The sequence below is a fragment of the Triticum dicoccoides genome, chromosome 3B (assembly GCF_002162155.2).
Source record: "Triticum dicoccoides isolate Atlit2015 ecotype Zavitan chromosome 3B, WEW_v2.0, whole genome shotgun sequence".
In the NCBI taxonomy this organism is placed as follows: domain Eukaryota; kingdom Viridiplantae; phylum Streptophyta; class Magnoliopsida; order Poales; family Poaceae; genus Triticum; species Triticum dicoccoides.
Window position 1 is genome coordinate 338,396,733 of NC_041385.1, and position 5,862 is coordinate 338,402,594.

Consider the following 5,862-nt stretch of genomic DNA (forward strand, 5'->3'; position numbering starts at 1 on the left):
TTATAGATATATAAATTAGTACGTGATGAAGTATATGAGTTTTTATAAGTATATGAATTAGTACGTGAATTTTTATAGGTATATGAATTAGTACGTGACAGGGTATGTACAAAAAAAATATAACCATCAATTAAATATGCGTAGCATGCATGAACCATTAATTGCTGATTTTCTCTTTCTTGTTTAGTGAGGGTATTAAGTGTCCAGATCGAGCAATAATTCTTTCCTAATTAAAGAGTCAAAGTTTAACCAATTTGTTCTAGTACTAATACAATTGCACACATCTTAATGTAATCCGACGGTTTCCAGGCAAGGTGCCTGGGCACCTAGGTGTCCCAAATGGCCATCATGTATGTGTGTGTATATATATATATATATATATATATATATATATATATATATATATATATATATATATATATATATATATATATATAACTTGGTGTCACACCTTCCTTCTTACATGTTTTGTGAAATCATTTTAGGATTGCAAGGAACAATTTTGCAAAGAACAACATTGCAAGTAAATCACGAAGAGTTACTGAGAAGCTACCTAGCCTGTACCATGGAATCTCTTTCGTCGGCACACTCAACCAAGAGCACCATTACACAGAACAAAGAGGTGTAGGAAAAATAGTTTGTTTCATGTATTGTAAACGATATTGCCATTTTCCAACTAATAAATTCATTTCCAAAAAAGATGCAGGAAAAAGAGGAACAACAAATTATCAAACCACCTCAACGCATAGACCTGCCCAGGTGGCTCACCTCAACAAACTCCCGGAAAAGCATGTTGGGTTCATGATGCCAGGCACCCTCTCAACATTGTCGCCTAGTTAGATATAGCACGCCACTGAGGGTGTCCTCTTCCTCTTCCCCCTCTCTTCTTCCTCACTACATGTAATCCACAATCCGACTCCCCAGATCCTAAACAAAGTACCAGTGGTATCTTTAGTGTCTGAAGTGGAGAACCATCAAGGGACACTGTAAAAAAATCATTTGCACATACCAAGGTGCAGCTACTAATTTCCCTTCCAACCATATGAACCTTTGCCATACAAAAGATTATTATGCAAATCTATACTTATATGAACCTAGCTATGTATTCATTATACATTATCTCGTAGAACATTTTAGAACTACTGAAATAGCAGTTGATGGTAAGGAAACACCATTAGATTTTTTTAGAAAATAATCTCCTGCCGCTAATTTCTTTTGGCGATTACTAACATACCCAGCGTCCATGTGCACAGGAATTATTTAGACAGGTCCCCCAGGGCATGCTCACAGTCTATTCTATGATCTACCGATAGCTTAACTGTGCAAGAATTATTAGGGCAGTCTATTCTATGCGATTCAGTCAAGGTGTTGGTATCAATTTCAATAACAGCGATAATACATGTGTGTGCCATATCCACTGGGAAATGAACTGAACTACTCGGCCCCCAGTATTTCATACCAAAAATCAGTAGAAACTAAAAAGAATAAATTTTAATTAGTTTTGGTAGAAACATAGTTCACATTAATTTTAATTAAGTGGAGCAGGGGGATTTCCTCAATGAGATGGGCCAGTGTGTTCAGATGCAAGCAATTGTGATCAGCAGAAAAAGCTAAATTGTCATGATGCCGATGACATAGATCAATTGAATAAGTGCTCGCAAATGAAATGACAGTGAAGGGGATATGAATCTTGACTCTGGACTGAACAAAGTAAATGGGATAAGATCACCTTGCCGCAGAGAAGACGAATGCCCAACTTCAAGAAAAACGGCGAGTACGCCTTGCAAAATCTACAAGGGAAATCTTAATTCAGGCATGGTAGCACCTGAACATAGCAAGACATCCGGATGTCTAAAATTCACCTCACCCACTAGAATCACCCTCGCCTCAATGAAAGATTTTTTTTTGCATGACTCAATGAAAGAAATATAGCCCAGTTCGACCCTGAATATGAAGCAAAAAGACATAATAAGACACGCTGAACCTGCAATGAATGGATGAATTGTTTGAACCTACAATGGATAGCTCATGTCCATCCATCCATATGCTACTTTTTCATCAAAAACTCAATTCCAAAGATCTTCTGCTGGAAATATAACTTTATATTAGTCAGCTGAAACAACACCTTGACTATCCAAGGGGTTTCCTAATACGCAACATCTCTCAGAACATTTGAGGAACAAATCGAGGGAAATAATTCAACTTCACTAACAATGTAGAAATTAACTTCAGTGTACTAACATAATTATTTTGGAAATAAGCAATCAACCATGAATTAAACATGAGAGAAATCCAACCATTTTAAGAAAAGAAAAAAGAGCCCAATAGCAAGATAGCACAACGTGGAGCTGTATCGACCAGTCTCTTTTAAAGAAAGGCTTTAGGAAATATAAAATCCTTTCCTACAAATCATTACAGCGCCTCCGACCAAAGCGAATGGGATTTTTATACCAAGGTGATTCAGTTCACTTACCAAATAATGAACATATATACTTCTCCACATTTAGTTTTGTATGTAATACAAAAGCTAGTGCCACATGATTTTTTTTGGATCACAGAAACCCGGCCTGAATACATCTGAATCATATAATCAATTTGTTAAAATGCTTGGAAGGCACATGAAAAACACATGAGTAAAAAATAATATATGATTGGTATCTGTATTTGATCCACCTGGGTACATGTACATCCTAAAAGAAACAAACAAGATGCCATGCTACCTGATGTGCAGCTTATCACATGATACACAGAACTTCACAAATCATCAGAACATCAAGTATTAAAATGCATGAGCAAGCAGATAAACCTACTCAAGAACTTGTTTCCCAAACTACTTACAACACACTGACCACAATATAAAGCCGGTAATTGTACTGATCCGCACCACTACATCATTGTAATTTGTTCAAACCAGCACCTAAATTCCACACACTGCCTCACTATATGCAGGTGAAAAGGCACAAACCAGAAAGCGACTAAACAAGCTATAACAAGATTGGCATACCTAGCTTGGACCTTGTATGCAGAGCTAGGGAAATGAGAAAGTTGGAGGCAGTGTTATTGTGGAAATCGGCATAGACCTGAAAAGTAGTAATCCAACCAATTAGATAAAAGACCCTGATTTGAGTATACCTGCACTCAAACCTTTCATTAACAATGGTTTTGTTGTTGGTCTGCACCATATGAACCCAAAGTAAATTTTCCTTTTACTTTTGTTTTTTCATGCAAATGTGTAACAGCGAGCGGGTCTGAAAAGAGAGATAGTTCAGAGGAAAGAGAGGGCACGGAGGGGAAGGACATTACCTGTGAGTGGAGGTGAGTCGCAGGTTTCCTCCAGTACGGAGGGGCTCTGGCCGACCTCGCGGTGCACGTTGCCGTCGGCGTGCTCCTATGCATACCTCTTGTGCCCGTGCGGGCGCGTTCCGAGCCGTCGAGCACGCCATCCTGAAACGCATGCGGGGAGGCCACGCCCATCTTATCGGACTTTGCACACCATGCGTGTTGCCGTTGCCGCCGACGCCATCTGCTCGCGGTCGCATGTCCCCGCTTCCGCACACATGCTGCTATGCGGAGAAAGGTGGATGTAGAGGCGGCGGCGGCGCACAAGACGCCGCGGAGGCGAGCCGATCCGCCTCCCTGGCTGCCGCGGAGGCGAGCCGATCTGCCTCCCTGCCTGGCATCCGCGCCTCTCCTCCTTCTCCGGCCGGCGATGCCCGGTTGAGCTCCTCCTTTCGTGGCTTCCTCGCGAGCTGGGGTGGATAAGGACCTCGGGAGACGGTGGATCTCATCGAAAGAGGCGGCAGAGCTGCTGCAGGGGGAGGGGGAAGGGAGGACCGGAGAAGGGAGGTGGCGCGGCGGCGCGGCGGCTGTATTGACGAGGAACTGAGGAGAGAGGGTTGTGGGGCACCCACACTACACGCTCCTGCTGCCATAGACGTGACGCAGCATGGCGTAGTAGCCAGGCAGAGCACGACGCAGGAGTCAGCCCCACAGCTCTCTTCAACACCAGACAAACCGACGACGCGACGACCCCGGAAAGACGCGTGCAGCCGGCGTGCGGGGCCAAGGGCAGCACCGGCCCACCCGTCATCGCGACAGACCAAACGCGGGTGCAAAAGCCGGGTGCACACGCATCGGCCACCCCTCCGCAGTTGTTCCCGCAACGCACGATGCGCGCAATGCATAGGGAACGCCCGCCAAAAGTGGCTGATAGGAGAAACTAAGGTCGTGTTTGGTTCCAAATAAGTCACCAACTTATAAGTCGAAAAGTGTAAAAAGTGACTTATTTTGCCAAACGGACTCAACTTATAAGTTACCTCAACTTATAAGTCATAAGTTGCTCCAACCCAACTTAAAATTATAAGTCACCCCTTTTGCATGGGTCCCATCACCTTTACATAAAAAACAAAATAGAAAGGTATGCTCAGGTGACTTATAAGTCAGGTGGTAACCAAACAGGCGTGACTTATAAGTCACTGATTTTAAGTCACCTGACTTATAAGTCAGGTGACTTATTGGAACCAAACAGGTCCTAACCCACACTGCGAGACATGCAGCTAATGCAGCTGACGCGCGGGAACAGAGACATCATTGGCCATCCGTCATCGACGCAGCACAGGCACAGGTGCAGAAAACTGGGTGCATATGCGCCCGCCGACCCCTCCACGGCGCCACGTGATGCACGACCTGGGATAGAGCGGGGCGCAGAGCCCAAGACGCGGGCGACGCGCACATGCGGCGCGGCAGGAGAGGCTGCGCGCGCACCCAAAAAAGGGCTACCCAGCCAATCCGATTCTACATGAGCCCACAGGTAATTGCCTGCTCAAAATTGACCGCGCGGTGAAAACAACAATGGTTGATTTCCAGCGACAATCCAACGACACGCAGCGAATAAAAGACCACTCTGACCATGGATGGGAATGCTGCAAATCGAGGGACAACCAGGGAGGCGAGTTGCCCAGCCACCTTATAGGTTTAAATATAGTTAGCTTTTAAATCCGTTTGAAGGCCAAGCTCCATGGAGGCGGTTTTTAGAAAGTCCAAAACTTGAGTTTTCACCTACATAACTTCTGTGCCCTGCAATAAGCCGCTAATGAGAATTTCTGTCAATTACTTACAAAAGGCTGATATTGTGTCGAAGCAAATTCAGCCTGATATTTTCATGGAATGAGTGGTTGCCAAACCTAGAGTGACAATAATCACAATACATTATCGCTGAAACTTGATATCGAAGAGATTTAGGGGTTGTTTGGTTCTAGGCCAAGCATTGTCACATTTGGCCAAGCTTATCTACGGTTAATTCATTCATCAAAATGAAAGTCACAAGTTGGTCAAAATGAAAGCCACTAGTTGGCAAGCCTAATAAAATATTGCCACACTTTTTATGTGTATGTCATATAGGACCCAAATGTGACTTGAACCGAACATTCATCTAAGGGTCAAACTTGCCTAACTTTAGGTGTGACAATCTTTGCTAAAGTAAATCACAAACCAAACAACCCCTTAGAGCAACTCCAACGGGGCGACCCATTTCGTCCGCGGACGTCCGTTTGGGTCGGCGCGGACAAAAAAGTCGGCCCAACGCGCCGTCCCAAACGGACGCGCGCCCGCTTTTCATTCGCCTGCCTACCCATTCCCGACCTATTTTGTAGCCCGATTTGCGTCGGCGAGGACACGAAACGGACGCGCGCGCTCGTCTTGTCCTCCCCCCGGGCCCGCTGATCGGTGGCAGCCTCCACCATTTCCCTCCACCCCCCTCCCAAAAAAAACCCTTCCGCCCACAGGCGCTCCCGCCCCCTACCATGGAAGACGACCTCGACGCCGCCGCCGCCGGCCTCGCCTCCCTCACCTTGTCTGGCATGA

At 45.0% G+C, this 5,862-nt stretch overlaps 1 long non-coding RNA gene across 4 annotated transcripts; it reads right to left on the reverse strand.

Moving 5' to 3' along the window:
• Positions 1 to 542: 542 nt before the first annotated feature.
• On the reverse strand, positions 543 to 3,961 carry LOC119276020. Of its 4 annotated transcripts, none has more exons than XR_005136203.1 (5): positions 3,304 to 3,961; positions 3,005 to 3,080; positions 2,474 to 2,577; positions 1,730 to 1,944; positions 543 to 927 (listed from the first exon to the last, which is right to left on the reverse strand). It is a non-coding gene; the product is annotated as an uncharacterized LOC119276020 (long non-coding RNA). The 4 variants fall into 4 exon arrangements; XR_005136202.1 differs by having other exon boundaries at positions 1,730 to 2,083; XR_005136204.1 differs by having other exon boundaries at positions 1,730 to 1,790; positions 1,863 to 2,577.
• Between the last annotated feature and the right edge of the window lie 1,901 nt (positions 3,962 to 5,862).